The sequence below is a fragment of the Ammospiza nelsoni genome, chromosome 17, assembly GCF_027579445.1.
Source record: "Ammospiza nelsoni isolate bAmmNel1 chromosome 17, bAmmNel1.pri, whole genome shotgun sequence".
Lineage (NCBI taxonomy): Eukaryota > Metazoa > Chordata > Aves > Passeriformes > Passerellidae > Ammospiza > Ammospiza nelsoni.
Genome location: NC_080649.1, coordinates 5,347,780 through 5,366,877, shown reverse-complemented (window position 1 = coordinate 5,366,877; position 19,098 = coordinate 5,347,780). Strand labels below are relative to the sequence as shown.

The 19,098-nt window shown below is 40.9% G+C and overlaps 2 protein-coding genes across 6 annotated transcripts in view; one reads left to right on the top strand and one right to left on the bottom strand.

Annotated features, from left to right (window-relative positions):
* Positions 1-19,098, bottom strand: part of C17H7orf50 (chromosome 17 C7orf50 homolog) — a 119,583-nt gene that overhangs the window by 55,251 nt on the left and 45,234 nt on the right. The gene's annotated exons all lie outside the window — the stretch shown is intronic.
* The window catches only part of GPR146 (G protein-coupled receptor 146), a 48,719-nt gene that overhangs the window by 24,684 nt on the left and 4,937 nt on the right, over positions 1-19,098 (top strand). The window contains exon 1 of one of the 5 annotated variants that reach the window (XM_059484125.1): positions 6,957-7,017. The exons of 1 other annotated variant lie outside the window; for it this stretch is intronic. The gene's annotated coding sequence lies outside the window, so the exon portion shown is untranslated. Of the gene's footprint in view, positions 1-6,956; positions 7,018-16,537; positions 16,696-16,875; positions 17,045-19,098 lie in introns of those variants that run through there. 3 more of the 5 variants (XM_059484122.1, XM_059484124.1, XM_059484123.1) reach the window with 3 other exon arrangements.

Genomic DNA, 19,098 nt, shown 5'->3' with positions numbered 1-19,098 from the left:
GCATAGTTGACATTTTAGAATTTCGTATTTATTGCAAGTCCCTCCTTTCCAGGTCTATAAAGTAAGTGTAAAAAATGGTTAGAACTGCCAAATGTATAAATTCTCTCAATCCTTTCATCAGTTACAGCTATTCTCAGGCTGGTCTCCTAATCACCCTTTAAAAATGAGGGCACCAGGACATCTTGGCAGCAGTGTTACAGCTGACACCTGAGGACAGTAAAGGAGCACACCTGTAATCCTGGGATTTTAGAACCAGTAAATCACAAGCTGAAGTCCCAAACCAGGAGCAGGCCATTCCAGAGCTGTGGGGGAGGCAGAGCCAGGATCCACCAGCTGCAGTCAGGGGGATGCAGGACAAGCAGGGCACAAAGATCAGAACAAAGGCTGCTGACCAGCCAGGGCTGTCATCTGCAGCAGTGAAATAGCAGCCTACATCCCAAATGCTGCTTTATGGCAGCCACAGCACGGCTGCAAAGGCAGAGTTTAAAGTGGCACAGGATGGTTAACATCAAAGCACAATTTCTGGAGTTTCAACTGATCCTAAAGGGAGGACTGGGCACTGTTGTAAAAACCAGCTTTCCCTTTTGCAGTTACCTTCCCCTACTTCTTTACTTTATTATAATATGGCATATAAAGAAATCTAAAAAATAAAAGATAGTAGAAACCAAGATTTGTTTGCTTCAGCAATAAGGTACAAATCTGGAGTAACCATGAAGGCTCAAATTATAAAATATCCGCCAGTGCAACACATGGCTCCTGAATTTTATCAAGCTGGCTGCAGGCAGTGTAAGGAATCTCCCTTTGCCAGGAAGGAAAAATGCCTAAATTCACATGAGATTCTTTTGTGCAGGCACAGGTTACAAAGTGGGGTTTTGTATGGCTGCTCCACCTCCAGCTTTATTTGCTGGGAGCTGGTTATGTAACTAACACAAAAGAAAATAACCATTTCTGGGTTGTTTTCCTTTGCAAGCCCTGGGCTGCCAGGAGGAACTCAGAGAATTCAAAAGCAGCTTCCCTTCTGTTGCTCTTTTGGGTGTTTCTCTTTGAAGTGGCACCCTGAGTGGCTGCTCATTCACCAGTTTTGTAGGTAGCCTTTAAAGAAATACTTTCCACCCTTCAAGCTTAAGTACAGAAACATACAATTAATTAAACCAAGTTAGTGGTGTTATTATTTCAGCCATTTATTTCTACTTGGTGTCAGACTCTTAAGACGAAAGGACTCTTTGTAGTAGGATTTCAGACACTCTGGGGAAAATTGTGAACTTTAAGACTGATCTGATCTGGTTCGTGCAACACACGAACAATCTAAGGAAATCATTTAGCTACTGCTTAAAGGAAAATTCATTCTAAAAACCAGAAACAGTCAAACTTTGCAGTGTTACTGTGCTCTATTTAACTGATGATTTAACCCTTTGTTTTGACATGCTGGTTTTTAATCACTTTTTCCCCATCAAAAGAAGACTCAGCATAAAATATGGAATTTATGCAGAGTAGAGTTCCTGACTAGGAAATCTTTGGTAACAGATAAATGAACCACTAAGCTGCCAAATAGCTCTAATGCAACAAAAATTGCATCTATTGCTGCTTATAATTGTAGTGGACAAACACCACATTACTAGTTTCCAAATATTTTCCTGGTGTGAAATGTTTGTAAACCAATCTCTTTCACCGGTACCAAACTCCAGGAACACTCTCCAAGATGGTTTTAGTCCTTAAATTAAAAAAAAATAAATCTCACATTATGAAGAATTACTATGCAGAAAAGATCTCAGTGAATCCATCTTACCATAATGGCTCAGTCCCATTTCCACACACTGTGTATGTTGTTTATTTTCATTCTTTGAGCATGGGATTTTATAGACATAATTATCTCATTTTCTCATAGTACAAACAGTCCAATTTTCATTCATTAAGGTCAACATTTTCATTGTATTCTTCCTGTATTTTTCTTCCCTTTAAAATCTGCTATGAACAATAAATACAATAGATTTATGCCATCAAAATATCTCTTGGGGTAGAGATTTATTCATAAATTGTTTTTTCACATGAGCATAGATCAAAAGTGGCAATGGTAAAATGAACAGCTAGAGGAAATTATGTTTTAACTCCTCAATCTTCAACCTCAACTTCAAAGATTTTTGTGCAGCAATTTTCTCCAAAATCTGGAAGGCTTCAAGAAGTAATGTGCAGTCAAGCAGATTTTAGAAGCTGGTAGCACTTCATGGTCAGCTGACTGTGAAATCCTACTCACTACCACAGTCTGGAGCTTGCAAACTCGGTGCTTTGCAACTTCTTTAAAGGGTCGAAGGGTGGGGAGACTGCAGCCAAGAATTTATTAAGGAGGACAGTAATACCCTGGACTTTTTCCTTTGCTTGTGCTTTCTCCTGCTTCTCCTGTGCTGCAAAGTGAGCTGTAGTGCCTTCAGCCTGTCCTGTGAGCTTCACAAAACACACCCAGAGGGTTAAAGCCCTTCCTCCCTTCCCACCACCTGAGGTCTACAGAGGAAAGAGCTGCTGCAAGGCTGGTAACAGGAAAAGGTCAGGAGCTGTGTATTATATCCTGTGTGTTTGGATTAGCCCACAATAGCTAAACAAACTGATCTGATGTCTACTGACATTTTCAAACAGTAGCTAATAAAATTAGCCAAAGTATGCAGAGACAAAAGATGCACACAGGCACACCAAAGAACACCTCTAATACACCCACACAAGCAGTGACCTAACAGAATTTCAGCAGTTTGGCCACACCAATCAGGGTCAGATATAAAGGAACTCAAGTTAAAAAACCTGCTGACTAGAAAAGACAGATACTCCTGACTTGCTTATTATTACCATTCCTATTGATATGCAGCTATCAGGTTTTGGGCACAGACCCATGTTTTTGAAACAGAATCATGGTCTTTTCTAAATAAAGTAAAAGGCATGCTACTGACATGAACCACAAGCTTGGAATACTTTGGGAAAGCTTCTATGAATTAGCAGGGTTAGCAGGTGTGAGGGATTTCCACTAAAAATCACATGAGGATCCTGGGTCATGTCAGCAGAGGAAGGAGCTGTAAAGGAGGAGATTCCCAACCCTGTAATGATGGAGCTGGCACAAGGAGGGTAACCCTGAGCTGCCTCAGCTGCTCAGAGCACTGCAGTGCCCCTCAGGATGAGCTTTCTTGTCCCACTGGACACCAAAAGGCGCCACTCGCTTTCTGGTGGCCCTCAGCAGGAAAAAGGCTGTGCCTAGCTACGAAACATCCAGCTTCCACAGGCAGTTTCACCAGAGCTCATCTGGAACGGCCCTCAGGGAGAGCTGGGTGAATTCCTCAAACCAGAGATGCTGGTTCTGAGGAATGAATGTATGATTAATGGGGTTGCAGCACTGGTACAGTTGTGGTCGCCTTTTTAAAACTTTCCATCAAAGTTCTTGCAACCTGAAATACTGTAGCAGATGAAAAACGAAAGGGACTCAAAGCTGTGCTCATATAAAAGGCAGTGCTAAAGCAACTAACCTAAAATGTGCAAATAAGTCTTGCTTACCTCAGCTGATTTGCACATTCACTTTCATTTTTTTATGTAATTACCAAAGCATTTTCAGACTTGTTATGACCAAATATGAACTTGCTGAATATTCAGACTAAGATGAAACAGAAATAAACAGTCTTGAATGAATCCCATTAATACTACACCTTGCTTTGCACTTGAAACAGTAATACTGAAAATGAGAAGGAATGTCAGTGGGGATTGGCTTCAGTCTGTGCAGTGAACCAGGAGATCTTTGCTCAGTCTCTCTATCATCAACCACCAACTGCCTGCATTCCTTTGAAGGTACCAGCTTAAGATAAAAGTATACTGAGGAATATTTGTGATAATCCTTTAAATGAATAACCACTCTTTATAGACACTCTGCACATGGGTATGAAGGGCTGAAACACACACACTAATTCACTAATATTATAGTGATGCTTCAATGAAACCACTTCAGCTCATAAAAATAATGCTCTGGCAACCACAGTCCTGAATAACTACTTTCACTTTAACCTTGTGATTTGTTTAATCCACCTGAATCACTGAAACTGTCTAAGTTACTGCACAGAGCAGTCCTGGAAGGTGAACTTTTAAAAGTCATTATAATGTTGAACAAAATTGCACAGAACTTTGTTTTGGTCTTATTTAGCTTCTGTAAGTAAAAACTACTACTAGAATTGTCTATCAGATGTAGCAGCATGTTAGGGACATCAGCACCTTAAACATATAATGACTTGAACATCTGAATCACGACAGATTATTCTGTAAAGAAAAACCTGCACTGTTCATATCCCATTTTCATATTACCAAGGTTACCTGTAATTATGAACTTCAGGGCTGTGCATTAACTTTATAGAAAAATCAGCCATGAGAGACATAATTGGGGCAAGGTGGACAGGGAACTGCCATATTTAATTCAGTGTATGAATCAACCCAAAAAATATTGAACAGTACACTGTATCTGAAAATTAATCTTGTGAGGAGGCCTCCAAGGTTTCTGTGATCCCTGCTGCTTAGTGGACACAAAGAAAAACTGCATTATGTTCTGTGTGTTTCATGCTCACACCAGACACCTGTCCAGCTGAACCTCTGCCACATGCACAGCAAAAATATCTGGCTTGTGCTTAAAGGGGTTTTAGGTCTGGGCTAATTTACCTGGCAGGTCACAGAAGAGGCTCCACCTTCACTGAGGTTTGTGCTTGCTGACTTTGCAGTGAGGCAGAGTTAAAAAATAAGTCACTAAAGTAAACCTCAACATTTCCCTCAGTCCCCTTGCATCTGTGTGGCCAGGACCAAGTCTCAGCACAAAACCCCATCCATAGATTTGCCCACGGATTCTTCATTCATTTTAGGGTTAATCTCCTTTATGGCTGATAAATAGAAGCATATCTTAAACTTTACTGCTCTGGGGAGGCCAGAAAACTCAAGAAATACCTGAAAAAGTTCTGTAATTATGGATATTATTGAAATGTGCTTTATGGTCAAAGCACAGCAACTTTCTTTGTCCCACAGGTTCCCCAAGTAATTCCAGGTGATCAACTACCACTTGTGACTACAAGCTGTAGTTACACAGCATCATTGTGGCAGGGATTCTGTATCTCTACACTCCAGGAAACCTTGCAGAAAGTCTGCTGGACAAACCCAGCCAGGAAAATGGAAAAAGTATTAGGTTGTGGGCACTGCAGCCTGAAAGAAGTGATGGACTGGCAGGGCCTATGAGAGCAAGCAGTTGCCTCTATAAAACCAGGAGAGCAGCAGACTCGAAGGAGCCACATTATTACCCCCTGCTCTCCCTGGAGACCAAAGGAGTGCTATTCCATCTCCCAATCTCTGCATTTCTGTCCTGCAAAAAGCTGATATGCTAAAGTTTATGAGGGCTGAATTTCAAAAGGAAAGCACACTTCCCCTTCAATTCCATGCCCAACTGTCATTGGTATTATCAAATATAAATCAACAACGCAGCTTGGGTTTTCTTCTCTGTGTTTCAAAACACAAACCATACATAACGGCTTAACCAAATGAGTGATAAGTATGAAATATTACAAGCATAAAAAAAGGAAAAATCATAATCCTGGGCTGCCCCACACTGTCTCCTCAAAGAAATATTACTTCAGAGATTAAAGAAGTGCTTGTTTATTTAACAATTTGACCAATCTCCAACAATGGAAAATCTAATGGAAAATACTTACAGGGGACCTACTAGCAGAGCTATTGTGTGATAGACACTGTAAATAGAGACTTGGGGGGGGTTAACTTTAATATAAACAATAGAAGCTTAGCCAAAAGGAACAAAAAATAACTGAACTAAGCAAATACTTAGATCATGAATACCAACACTTAGAACGTTCTCAGGTGTTAACCTTAGAGCCCATCTCGGAGTCCTGTTGTGAAATTTAGCTTGTAAGAAACTGCAAAATTAAAAATAAGCAACTAATGGTATAGAACAACAAAATACATTTTTATTACATACACTAAAGAAGATCCACATGCTAACATGAAAGACAAGTTCATTCATTTTATGGGTCAACTCCTTTATGGTTAGTAAGTAAAATCATGTATTCAACTTTACTGCTTTGGGGAGGAAGGAAAACACATAAATTATTTCTTCACCACAGTTTAAAAAGGCAAATTATTTAAGGACTATTTGTATTCAAGCTAAATAGACAGAATCATGATGTTACAGGCTTTTTATTCAAATGCAAAGAATTTACATGTACCTACCACCTCATTAAAGTCAGATGATAGAGCAGCACCATTTTCCTTACATGATTCTTTTTCCCCCCAATTAAAATGTTTCTTCTGAATGCATAAAAGAATTCTGAGGTTTACAGTATTTTTTAAAGCTCACATTGGCTCTTTTTCAAGTCTAATGTTGGTTACTGTTTAAATCTCCAGAGGATGTTGCAGGGTTTTGGTAAACAGCATTGTGTTTCTGAGGTGGGGGGGATGAGACTCCCAGTACACACAGCTGTGATGAGCAGCTCTGAAGAAAATCACACCTCACTAACATAATATTTTTGTCAGCCTGGCTCATTCTGGCCATGACTCTGCTAATGTGCACAGAGTAGCTGCTCTGATGGTCAAATTCTTTTCCTGTACCAAAGCTCTCTGGGTTTGATGCAGCCGCTGTTTGTCTCCCGTTACGTAACAACACCAAGGGCTGAACTGTTCCCCGAACCGCAGCGTGTCCTTTCCAAAACCCTTTCCCAACCAGGGGCAGGGTACACAGCACCGTGCCCAGGGCAGGATCAGGCCCTGGTGTTGCCAGAGCTCCAATGAGAGCGTGTGGCTGCAGCTTAGGGGATTATGAGCACGTATGTGCAGGGCAGTCACATGTGCCCACAGTGCCCAGTGCCACGCCGGGGGCACCGCGGCCACAGCGGCTCCCAGGGCTTGCTCTGCCCCAGAAATGAGACACTGCACTCTCTGCTGAGCTCACTCACAAAAGGGACTGGCTTGATGGGAAAAATGCTTCTGCGACAGCAAGGCAGTGCCTCCCAGGTGAGATTTTATGCAGTTCTCCTTTTAGATTGCTTTCGGTTTTTAAGAGCCTAGAAAGAATTTACATAAATTCATCTAAGCCTTGCATCATGCTGTCATTAGAAAACAATGTTTGGGTTTTAGATAGCAGTTCTTTAGGGAAAACATCACTGTTTGAATTTGCCACACTCCCACTTTTATCTGGCTGGCCAAAACAAAGTTGTAGTTGCTTTTCTTGTGCGTATCAATTTTCATGCACATTAGGCTTGATTTCTCACTGTTTCTTTAGGCAATAACTATATGCTTTAATTCTTTTTATTTATTGCTCTGAGTATACAAGATCTTTATGTTTCTGTATATTAAATCCAGAAGTATTACAGAAGAGAAGTATAGCAGAGGAATTGATCAAAAGTTAAATCCAATTAGTCTTTAAGAGAGAGAAAAAAAGTTCTCTGTGAAAGTGAGATCCTTATGAATCTTTTATTCATAGGATAGTAATGAACATGCAGCAAACCATACTGTGAAATATTACTGCAAAGCAGACAGACACAGCGGTAACTAATTAACTAATTAATCACAATTAAGTTGCATTTCCATTTATATTATAAAAGCAGGTAAGCCAAAGGCAAACTTCAAAGCACCAAAAATTTCCTGACTGCTTTCAGCAGACACTTTGAATAAGCAGAATGACTGCTGTCCTTTTAGCCTCCATAAGCATTTTTAACTACACTAATCACGGCGATTTTTGCAAATCTGTTTTCTACTGTATGTAGCACAACACCTACTCTCCCTTAGGGCTCTGTCAGCTGAACTTAACTTTGTTCTGACAGAAATGCTAAAGCAGCATAAAAGGCAGCACCCTATTTGTCATGCCAGCATCACATCTGGCACGGGTTTGATTGGCTCCATCATTTAAGTCTGAGCAGAATTCCATGGATTTCTACACAAGTCAGACTGATTCTGAAGTGATGCAACAAAGTTAATCAAATGTCTGGTCAAAGTGATTCATGTAAACATCAATGTTTGTGATTAGCACATCAGACTGATTAGTCTGAACTCCTGCATGCAGGATCTGAACATCAGATAAGAGGCTATCAGAATATTCTGCATATCTTCCACAACAGCCACAATAAGTAGAGCTCATTTAGGTGAAGACAGAACAGCAGGCTCCAGTGGCCTCCCTACAAACTGTGCTTTACTGTTCTCAGCACCCAGTGCCTGTGTGGGGCTCTGTCAAAACAACCATTTATCAATCATTAGTAAGAAACTGGCTCTCTGACAAACTAATTACTCCTCAGGCTTCCACCCATTAGCACAGGAGGAAGCAGATTATACATTTATTTCTGTGGTGGGCTGACCTCAGCTGGGCACCAGGTACCCAGCAGAGCCACGCTCTCACTCCCCTCCACACCTGGACAGGGAGAGAAAATAGAACTCAAGGCTTTTGGGTTGAAAGAAGGAGGGGGAGAGATCACTCTCCCATTACCATCCTAAACAAAACAGACTCAACTTACAGAAAAATGAATTCATTAACAATCAAATTAAAGTAGGGTAATGAGAAATAAAACTTGCCACGCAAATCCAATATATCAGGGCTCCTGCAGTAACAAAAGTGCTACAGAAGTTATTTTTGCTTCCTGAAGCAGGCAAGACTTACTAAAAACAGCGTGTTACCTATGAAGGACACCAAGAAATCGCTACAAAAAGTCTGTTCAAATTTTTAGAGAGTTAATTGCTGTATGGCATGTGAATGGATACACTGCAGTTAGTAAGCACTAGTACTCATTTCCATGTCTTTAACGTGGCTCTAGTTCCAGGAATTTTTACAGTCCTAACCATGGCTTTCCAAAATACCATGGAATGGATGCAGTGTGGGCAGCAGATGGCTACTGGTAGCAGACTCCAGGTGTGACTTCACAGATGTTTTTGTAACAGGAGGCTTTAGGTTTAAAGAGTCCAGGTTTACAGAGGTCTCAGACTCCTTACACATTTCTTCCCACAAAATTACTTGGGGTTTTGGGTTTTTTGGGTTTTTTTTGTTTTGTTTTTTTGGGGGTTTTTTTTTGGTTTTTTTTGTTTTGTTTTTTTTTTTTTTTTTTTTTTTTGGTTTTTTTTTTTCCCTTGGAAACATTTGTCCAGCCTCATGTTGCCCTGGAGAAACAATACCCATTAAGAGTCCCTAAGGAAGCATCCCCAGCCACAGGTCTGTGGAAGGATGGCCAAGGACTCAAATGAAATCATCAAATACTTAAACCTGTCAAACTATTTGTCAGCATCCCAGAACAGAATGTGCTTAAGGGTTATTTTGAAGTTTGATATATACATACAACTGCAGTGGGGAGTCTTAGAGGAAATTGGGTTTATTGGTAGAACATTTTGATGACTAAGGGATAAAGGGTCCCAGTCACTGATAAGGTGGAGTGGGGAGTGGCACATGGCAAGCAATAAGTGGACAAATCAGAACTCATTCATGTCAGAAAGATGCCTCAAGCCCCTGGTAAATGAAAATTCTTATTCTAAATCTTGCCATCTAATAATAACCAAACTTAGATCAGCATTAATATTATACTAGACCCCCTGGAATGTAAATTTATAGTATTTTATTCACACATTATTAATGGAATAAGATGTAATCAGTAATTATGCAAGTTCATCCAGAAGGGAGCTAGAAAATGCTATTTCCTTCACCAAGCAGTGAAAATTAAAAGCCACAGGAGTGTCAGGAACAAGATGTCTCAGACTTGCCAGCAATTAACAGAAAGATATGTTTAACTCTAGCGGATGTGACAGATTTTGAAGTCATTTCAGCCTTAGTACAACTCTGAGGGCTGATTTTCCCCTTCAAACTCAAACTGGTCTTACAATTCTTCTATATGCTATCTGATAAGGAACTATATCAGTATTTCTGCTTTTACTGGAAACCTGGTCCCTGTGGTCAGGGTCTGTTCCACAAGAGTTTCCTCCCCAGCCAACGTGATGCTCTGGTTGATTAAGTCACCGAGTCAGCTTTCACCAGTGTGTCTAATAGGAAACAGCATTATGTTATAGTTTCCAGGAAAAGTACCATCTGTGCCTCCTGCCAGGCTCTGCAACTGGCACCAAAAGACCTCTGGGGAATGTTTCTGTAGTGCCAAATTTCAGCAGAGCTCCCTGCCACAAGCCCTGAGCACGGGTGAAGCTGACAAACAGCGGGGGAAGATAAGAGCTGCAGTTTCCAATCCTGCCAGCTCACTGGGCCAACTCATTTACACAGTAATTCCAGCACAGGCCGTGCACCTTTGACACTCTCTTCCTGGAATAAATTCAGTCAGCAAAGCCCAGAATTGCCATAATTTGCATAAATTTTGATTGGAGAGAATCTGCCTTCTTTACTGGAATGATGCTGATTTACATGAACCACAAGTACAAACGTTCCTTACCTGGAACCTGGGCAATTCCAAAATGCTGGAAATACAGAGGCCCAGGCACCTGCTATCTTTATCTTGTAAGGTGCAGATGACCTGTTTGCACTTATTACCTAAACAAATTTTACCATAAAACTGTTTTTTATATTATCTCAAATATTACAAAGTACTCTGCAGAAGTTTCTACAATATGATGATCTTTACATAAAAAACAGGAACAAGTAAGTTTCATGAATTTTTTCCCACAAACCAGTCTGAACTGACCTGTTGCTCTACAGTTTAACTGGCGGTAGGTACTGGGGGCAAAACTCCTTATATTTAATCAGTGATGGCAAGTTATGAAAAATTTATTAAAGAAATCACCCACTGAGTCTATTAAGTTCCTTAAGTCAGAATAAATGAATGAAATAGTTTGGTTAAAAACTGTGGGACAAAGTCCCAGCTGCTCCCATCAACATCACAACAGTAAAGATGCCTTCTGAAGGTCTCTGTTAAATCCACTGAGTTGCAGTACTTAATACTAAAATAATCTGCAACTTACATTCAGTTTTAAACTGAAGGAAATTACTTGCTTGTGTGCAATTATTTTGGTTTCTCTGGCTCACGAATTACAAGCACACTGAAAATTCTTACAAAGGTTAAATTCTTTAGAAGTTTGTTTTCAGTGAAGCAGTTAAAAGAATTAATACATATACATAACAACTTTCAGTCATCTTGACACTAAATGCTATTTAAGGTTGCTGCTATGTAGTTTTAAAGTGGGATAGCTACATCAAAATCAGCTACAAAGTGCTCTGAAAACATGGAGCAGAACTGCAGCAGTGCTAACTGGCTGTTCAGCACTCTGAATGGCGCCATCTACTCTGCTGATGCTTAAAAGCTGTCACTTCTTGTATTCCAACTGGTCAACTTTATAAAGTCCAGAACTGGAAGCACCTTACGTAAGCTGATTTTCTAATACTGCATTCATTCTAATTATTCCTGTTATTTAATACGCCATAAGTTCCTGGAAGTGAATAGGAATACTAGGAAAATTACTCAGGTTTTGTTTTGCATATAGCTTAATCTTTTTTAAAAGCATTATCTAGTGGGTATTAGAGCATCTCCAAATCGTATCTCATGTCAGGATCCCTGGCAGCTGAGGCCTGTAGATAGATGAATACAGGTAATCACTGTGTAAATTCATTCTGCCTGATGGAATCCTCACCTGTAGAACTAACAAAAAGTAAGGTATTTCATTTTTTGCAGTGATGAAATCTTTAAGTATTAAAAGCTGCACTGTTCACTCTGTAGTGCATTCTTTCTCGCTGCACAGAAACATTAAAAAAGAAACAATATGTCATGTTTTCCATATAGAAGCTGTTACAGAATTCAGTGATAAAGCCAAGTCAGGAAGGGGTGGAGCAGCACCATCAGTGCCACTCATCCACGCTGGGACAGGGAGAACTTAACAAAACAAGGCTGAGTTTATGGAGTTAACCCGTGCAGAGCCTCCAGTGCAGCTGATCCCCAGCAGCTGCCAGGAGGGCACAGCCACTGCAACCCAGCTGCCACAGAGGCTGCACTGCAAAGAAATGAACAGCACAAAGTCTGGAGTGGCAGATGTGCCTGGCAGACAGCATCTGTATCTGAGCAAGGGACTCCTTCCACACAAATCTTTAGGGGCTGCAGTGCTGGGCTATCTCCTCTCCACAGAACTTCTGCCCCATGGTAGGTGGCTTTTACAACCATCCAGAGCACCACAACACTGCCACTCTCCAGCAGATCTAAAGGGCTCTTAAACACACCATTTAGCAGTTTTGATTATGGTTCCCAGAGTAGCTGATCTTTTTTATCTTCCTTTATTGGAGTAAATTATCTGTTCTCATAAGCTTTAAGCTGCTTAGAAATTGAGAGGGAGAAAGAGAAACAAAAGCAAATACAATTATTTATTTATGATGGATACACACATTGTTCTGAGCAACCTTCTATGAACTCTAAAAACAGAAGAAAGTCCTGCAGTTCTAACCTATTAGAGAATATGCACATCCTAAAAAAATAGTTGCCATACCCGAAAATCCAATTTTCTTCTTCTTCCTAACAAAAAGCCCATCTGAACTCATTTCTTGATCCTTAGTGACCCGTAGCAGCAATTTGCAGAGTTACTTTTGACATGGCCTTATATGAACTCAGATTCCCAAAGAGCTGAACAATCTAAACACAAACCCAATGTGCAACTGACATTGCTAATAATTACATTAATAATTGTACATATTATTTATATATTTAATAATAACAATGATAAATAACAACAACAAAAGGTCAAAACAGGAGGGAAAAAACATCTATTTAGCAGGTTGCCAGGAGGCCAGGGCAGTAGGCAGATTATCATGGCACTAGTGGGATCTGAATTACCAGGTAGCTGCTATGCAAATGATTTACCACAAAGATAGTGCTTACAGAATGAGAGAATAAACAAATGAGACAGGGGTTGCAACATCTGTGGAACAATAACAAAGGTCACCCATCCACAGGAAGGAGCTCTGAAGACAACATATATTCAGAATTTCTGGAAAAGCAGAGTGAGCAACATCTAAGGGGGACCAATGCAAAGTGCAAAGACCAATTTCAGGAACATGGGTATCTCTGTACTCATGCCTCGTACAACAGAAATGCATCCTTGCAGTTCTTGAGAATGTAATCTTTACTGCTGATCCAAAATACCAAAGAACAGCATGACATATCCCACAGAAAAGTCACAAAGTTGAAGTGAAAGCATGTCATGCTTGGAAGCCCTGTCATCATTTGGATGAGCTACTCTGTGTGTGTCATATGAGCAAATAATGATGGGAGGTGCAGTTAATTGTAAGGGAGTCATCAGAGAGAGATAAAGAGGAAAACATTGGCCCGGCAGATAGGAAACTAAATTAAGAAATCAGGAAATGTACATAAGAATTTATGCATGGAGAGAAAGAATGTAAAAGGAAAAACATTAGTCCAAAGGAAGGCAATTACCTATAGAGCTGGAAATGGGTTCACAGCACTCAAAATGTGCAGAATCAAGGAGGAAGCAAGAGTTGGGTTATGTAAGTGAAAAATCTTGGGTTTATTTTAATTATTAATTATTGCTATGCTGCTATTAAAGTAAGTTATATAGCAAAGGGAAAGGGTTTAGAAAACCAAAACCTGAGCCTAATGGAGGGTGAAATCAGCAGGACCAGAATGTTGGGTGACTACTCTTCCATGAGCTGACTGGCATGAGTGGCAAAGCCCTTGTTCCCTCTCTTTCAACTGATCTGCTCTTGCTTTTTAATTTATACTTTTTAAAATATCCAGCAAAGGCTTACTACATTCAATGCTACTCTGTATCAATTATCCTTGTTTGATCGTGCCTTCTTTCACCTTACACTGCACTGAATTAACCACATTATAAATGGAACCAGTATCAATTATGAACTTCCCCTGCCAAACTGGTCAATGGTTGCACCACAAAGACATAAATAACAGGGTTGGAAGGGGCCTGTTTTTCAGCCCAGCCCCCAGTATCAAGCAGGATTTTCTTCTCCACTCATGTTAAAAGCATTTTATCTGAGCTGTATTATTACATTATAAACAGCAGCAACTCAGCAACTTCATGAGAAAAGTATATTCCTACTTGCCTGCACTGCTGCATTTCCCCCCTCACATCTAACCTGAGCTATTTAGTCTTACTTTTCTGTATATCCAGCCTAGAAGTCTTTTGCTAATCCCTATGGTATGTATATAAGCTAGTAAGCCTAAAGAAATGTCATGTTACCCAGACTGAGAGGGAACAGCAATGTGACACTTCACTCTGCAGCACTTGAGAATTCAATGTGCTCTCCTGGATGTACAACTAATTGTAGCTTTCTAATTTTCAAAAAAATTGGTCATCCATTATTTAAAGTTTTAAGAATTAATCCATAAGTAATATTCAGCATGTCCCTTTCAGAAAGCACCTTTCAAACCCTGATGAGGAGCTGACAATCTACTAAGCCATGGTTTATATATACATACAGCACTTCTGGCCATGATTCTTAGTTTGCTCAGTCTAGATCTGAAGGAAATCTGTGCTGCCCAGCAAAGCTCTGTGTAGGGCCCAGCCCTCCCCTAGGCAGCACAGGGTTTCAGTGTGTAGGAACTGAGATCCTGTGGGAACTCAAAGAGGACGTGACAAAGGGACAAAGGTACAAGTGTTTGGCATGTTCAGAGACCTTGCTGGCAACAGCTTTATTAGCTATGTACTTTACTAGCTATTAGTTTATAATGATACCACAGCTTGTGAAAACACACTGAGAGATCAGAAAAAACAGGTAAGAGTACATCACACATAGATGATAATGGAGCAAGCAGACAAACCATGTGCTGTATAAACAAAAAAAATCTGCAGAGAAAAGAGACAGTGCTGCAGCTGGATGAAGGGTTGGTTTTTTTAAGTCAAATAAAACAATCCAAGCGTAGAATGGTCACGCTTCAAACTCTTACCCAACCTGCTCTGCAACTTAGTGCTGCATTATGAATGGAAATGTCTGAAAAAGCCTGACTGCAGCTATGGACTCTGTAAGACAACTGAGCAGAACTTCATTTTTTTCTCATTATTTAGAGTTCATTTTATGGCTCTTTTCTAAAATAATCTTTGCCACCAAGTGCTGTCAGCTTCTTGTGCTGTGTTGCAAGAAGTTTTTTCTTAAGTACTTCATGGACATTGTTATCTAAATAAAACCACCTTCAGCTTTAATGGAGTGTAAGGAAATTGGCTTTTGGCCAAGTATGAGCACTCTAAAAGTGCTTCTACATGAATACCTTTCCTACTTTGCTGTTCCCCTGGTGAACTTAGGATGATTAAAGTCCTTCTAAGTTCTGAAGCACCAAAAATGTGATGCCACAGTTTGTAACATGAAGTTATCCACAAAAATTCAAGTCCACACACAAAATTCTGTCTGTGGACTATCTATCAAACAGGAATGGGGGAATTTTCTGCTTTTGGGAGCTGCAATGGTTTTACAAAATTTGTAACGAACATTTACACACAAACTGTGGTCAGATTGAGTAACTCAAGACAAGCAGGATGACCATTTTTAGACTTCACAGGATACTCAAGAGTTGGAAGGGACCCACAAAGGTCTAGTCTAGATAAATGGCCCATATGGAGATCAAACCCACAATGTTGGTGTTAGCATCATGCTCTAAACAACTGAGCTAATCTCAGCTTTAGTGTTTTTCCGGTATTTATTTCATATACAGCTGCTTATTTTTTCCAATAAGGGATACTACATTGGTGTTTATTTGCTATGGAATAAAGCTTCAGAATTTCTAAATATAAGCCAAATTATTTTTAAAAATGCAGCTCTCTGTTTGGGTTGGTGATATCAGTTGGAAACATACTTCAAAGGTAATCCGTTTTTATTAGTCTGAGGAGTTTCCATATAAACAACAGAACAACCACAGGAAAAAATTAATTACGGGATAAATTATCAATCTGCAGTTCAAAAGCTCTTTCAAGAAGTGATCCATTTTAAAGTTGTGTTAAATATAAGCATTCACATCTATTAACTGCAAGTGAAATGCAAATATCCTTGAGATTAATCAACTTTTTTTTAAAAAGGAAGCAGAATGGAACTCATAATACTGTCACAAAATGAGGGTTATGTTGTAACACCTTTTCACAAAACCAAAACAATCTCCAAATTCAAAGTAAACGCTCAGCAACTTTTCTTCCTACTTTATTTTAAAAGCTGGCTCATGTTTGCCAGTACCACAAGCACCTGTGCACTTTGTAGTACAGGAATTTTTAAATACTGATTGTTCAGGACATATGGGCTATGAAAATGAAACCTCAAAGCTACATATTCTCATCCCGAGTTAAAAATAAACCCACGCTCCTGAGTGAAGGCTGTTGACTGCACTTGCAGGGAATGGCACGGGCTGTGCAGCAGCCCTGCAGAACCCCAGCACCGATGATGACAAAACCATCACAAACCTGCACGCCCCATGGATTTTAAGCAGCAAATCCGAAACCCAGGGAGACTACAAAGCGAGCTGGATCCGACAGCTCCGAGCACAACCTCTCACTTCTTGAAACCGGCTGTAAACAGGGGAAGGGAGGGGCCAGGCGCCTGCCAAGCCAAGCAGAAACTTGTGAGGAACTTAGAGAGGCAAAACAAGTGCAGCGCCGGCAGCGGCTCCCAGCGCGGTGCCGGGCCAGCACCATGACCCCCGGCAGAGCCACGCCGGGGCCTGGCGGCCGGCTCGGTGCCTCGGGAGGCTGGCGGGGGGCAGCGGCACACGGCAATTAAAGGTGAGAGGCTGCGGGGCTGCGGGCGGGACGCGCGGTGCCGCTGCCCCGGCGGGCGGGCGGGGATCCAGCGCGATCCCGGGGTGAGAACGCAGGATCCGGGCAGCGCCGGGGCCGCCGCAGCCGGGCACTGTAAACAAGAGGCTGCTGCAGCCGGCACTTATGCAACATTAGGGACCTGGGGCTGCAACGCCGCCGGAGAGCCGGAGCGGGCTCCCCGCGCTCCGCACGGTGACCCCGGGGAGCGAGCCCGGCACGGCAGAGCCGCCCCGGCAGCGACAAAAGGCACGGCCGGGGCCGGAACGTGAGCGGGGCCTGCGCTGCACAGAGAACAGGGTCAGTGCCTTCGCTGGTAAGTCAGCATTCAGCACCGGGGACTGGGGCTTCAGCCGCAGAAATACCTCACCTGGGAGCTTGAAAGTCATCAAGAAGGTTTTCCGAGAAAATGTTTTAGTTTTGGGGTTTACTTTTGCTCATTTCAGACGTAAATGTTGTCACTTTCCTATGATTACTGTTTAACAGAATGAATGGCCTGCCATTTCTGTCATTAAAACAGAACTCTAGTGTTTAACCGCACTTGGAGGACATAAAGAAAGAATAAGGGTAATGACTAAAACCATTTGTGAAACCAGACATCCCTCTGCTCTGTAAAATACAAAGCCTGGTAGCAAACACTGTTGATCTTCTGAGACAATATACAGGCAAGTTATTCAGTGGCTGATGTAATTCTGTCTGGAGTAATCAAAGCTACATGCTTAAGGATAAACCTACATAATGGAATTACGTGATTGTACCCATGCCTGTGCTTAGTCACCTTTGCACTCAACAGAATGCATATATTTGCAATATCTAGTTCCAGTCTGCTGCTTGGCTTGAATCTAGTCATAACAGTTCAATGAGATGTAGTTTTGGTTCCCTTCAACTGTGAAAAAAACAGCTTTTCTTTTTCTTTCTGAAAATCTTAAGCCAACAGATGCTTCCTGAAAACAAACGGGGTCGTTATCGGTGCTCAAAAATAGAATGAGGATAGATAGACTACATAAAGATATGATCTGGTCCACTCAACACAACAGTATAGCTGAAGAACTGATGTGAGAAAATGAACCAAAAAAAGTCAAGTTTTCCCACAAAGGTGAAAACAACCTTTGAAAACAATAGAACTTCTGGTGCTGCCACAGAAGCCACTTCTCTGAGGAAATCCAACATGGGACAGTGGAATAAATATTTGCTTGCCCAGCTAAAATTACTGTATTTTTAGCCTGACTTTTGGCTCAGCTTATGTTATTTAGAAGAAAAATGCACGCAAAACAACTGCAATGGGAAATAACACATGGAAGTTGACACAATTTTGGGACAAGTTTTGTACTATGGCTGAAGAGTCAGAGGATTAGCACCAGGGAGATGCAGTCACGTACTGTATGCTCACAGACCCCACACAGTATAATTTAGCCATCTGGTTCATGGAGTATAGCATGTTGTCTAGTAGCATTCATTTTCATTGCACAATGTTTATTGTGGATTGATGAAATCTTGCTCTCCCTCTGGAAAGAATCCAGGTATGAGTGCTTACACTTTGCTATAGGTGCTGACGGAGGAGCGCACAGAACCGCGGCAGTGTGTGACAGGCAGAGTACGTGACACGGGTAATCACCTGCTGCGCCAGCTCTGCACTGCCCCTGAAATGCCATCACTAACAACCATGATTTTAAGGCTCTGCCTGTTTTGAGTTGCACTTCAGAGATTATTTCTCATTCCTGCATTTTGGAAAGCAGCTTTACACAATTGCTTTGAAGTTCACTCGGTTTCAGTTAAAATGCTATCTCTACTGACGATAAAGCAAAGATGGCTGGGCCACAACTGCTGATAGTAGCATACTTTTTAAAGAATTCGAGCTATTTTGAGAGGAAATGATAGCTGATTCTTGCCTTTTGGAAAGTCAGGCTGCCCTGATATTAAGTTCCCTGGACTACAGAGGTCCATTGTTTTTTTGAAACTAAATGGTTATAAGGTTAGGAGTCTGAATAGAAACTGACCTATTTAAAAAAAAAAAAAAAAAAAACAAAAAACAAAAAAAACCACAACAAAACCAAACCCCCTTACACCTCATTTCCCAGTATCCTCTAGTCTTTGTCTGTTTTATCAGTGATCCAATACACATCCACCATACTGCCTTATATGTGCCTCCTAAGAAACTTTTAAGGTGAAGCTTATTTAAGATGTTAGGAGATCTCTATTTCTCACCTAAAGATCTGTGCTTCAGTTTATATCCTTCCACTCTTCAGTAGTTACCCTTATGTACTTTTAGCTATATACCAGGTACTGTTTGACAGTTTTCAAAAAATTGCATTAGTATTCATATATACATCAATACTTAATGATAGTTTACAATTTCCTTCTGTTGAATGT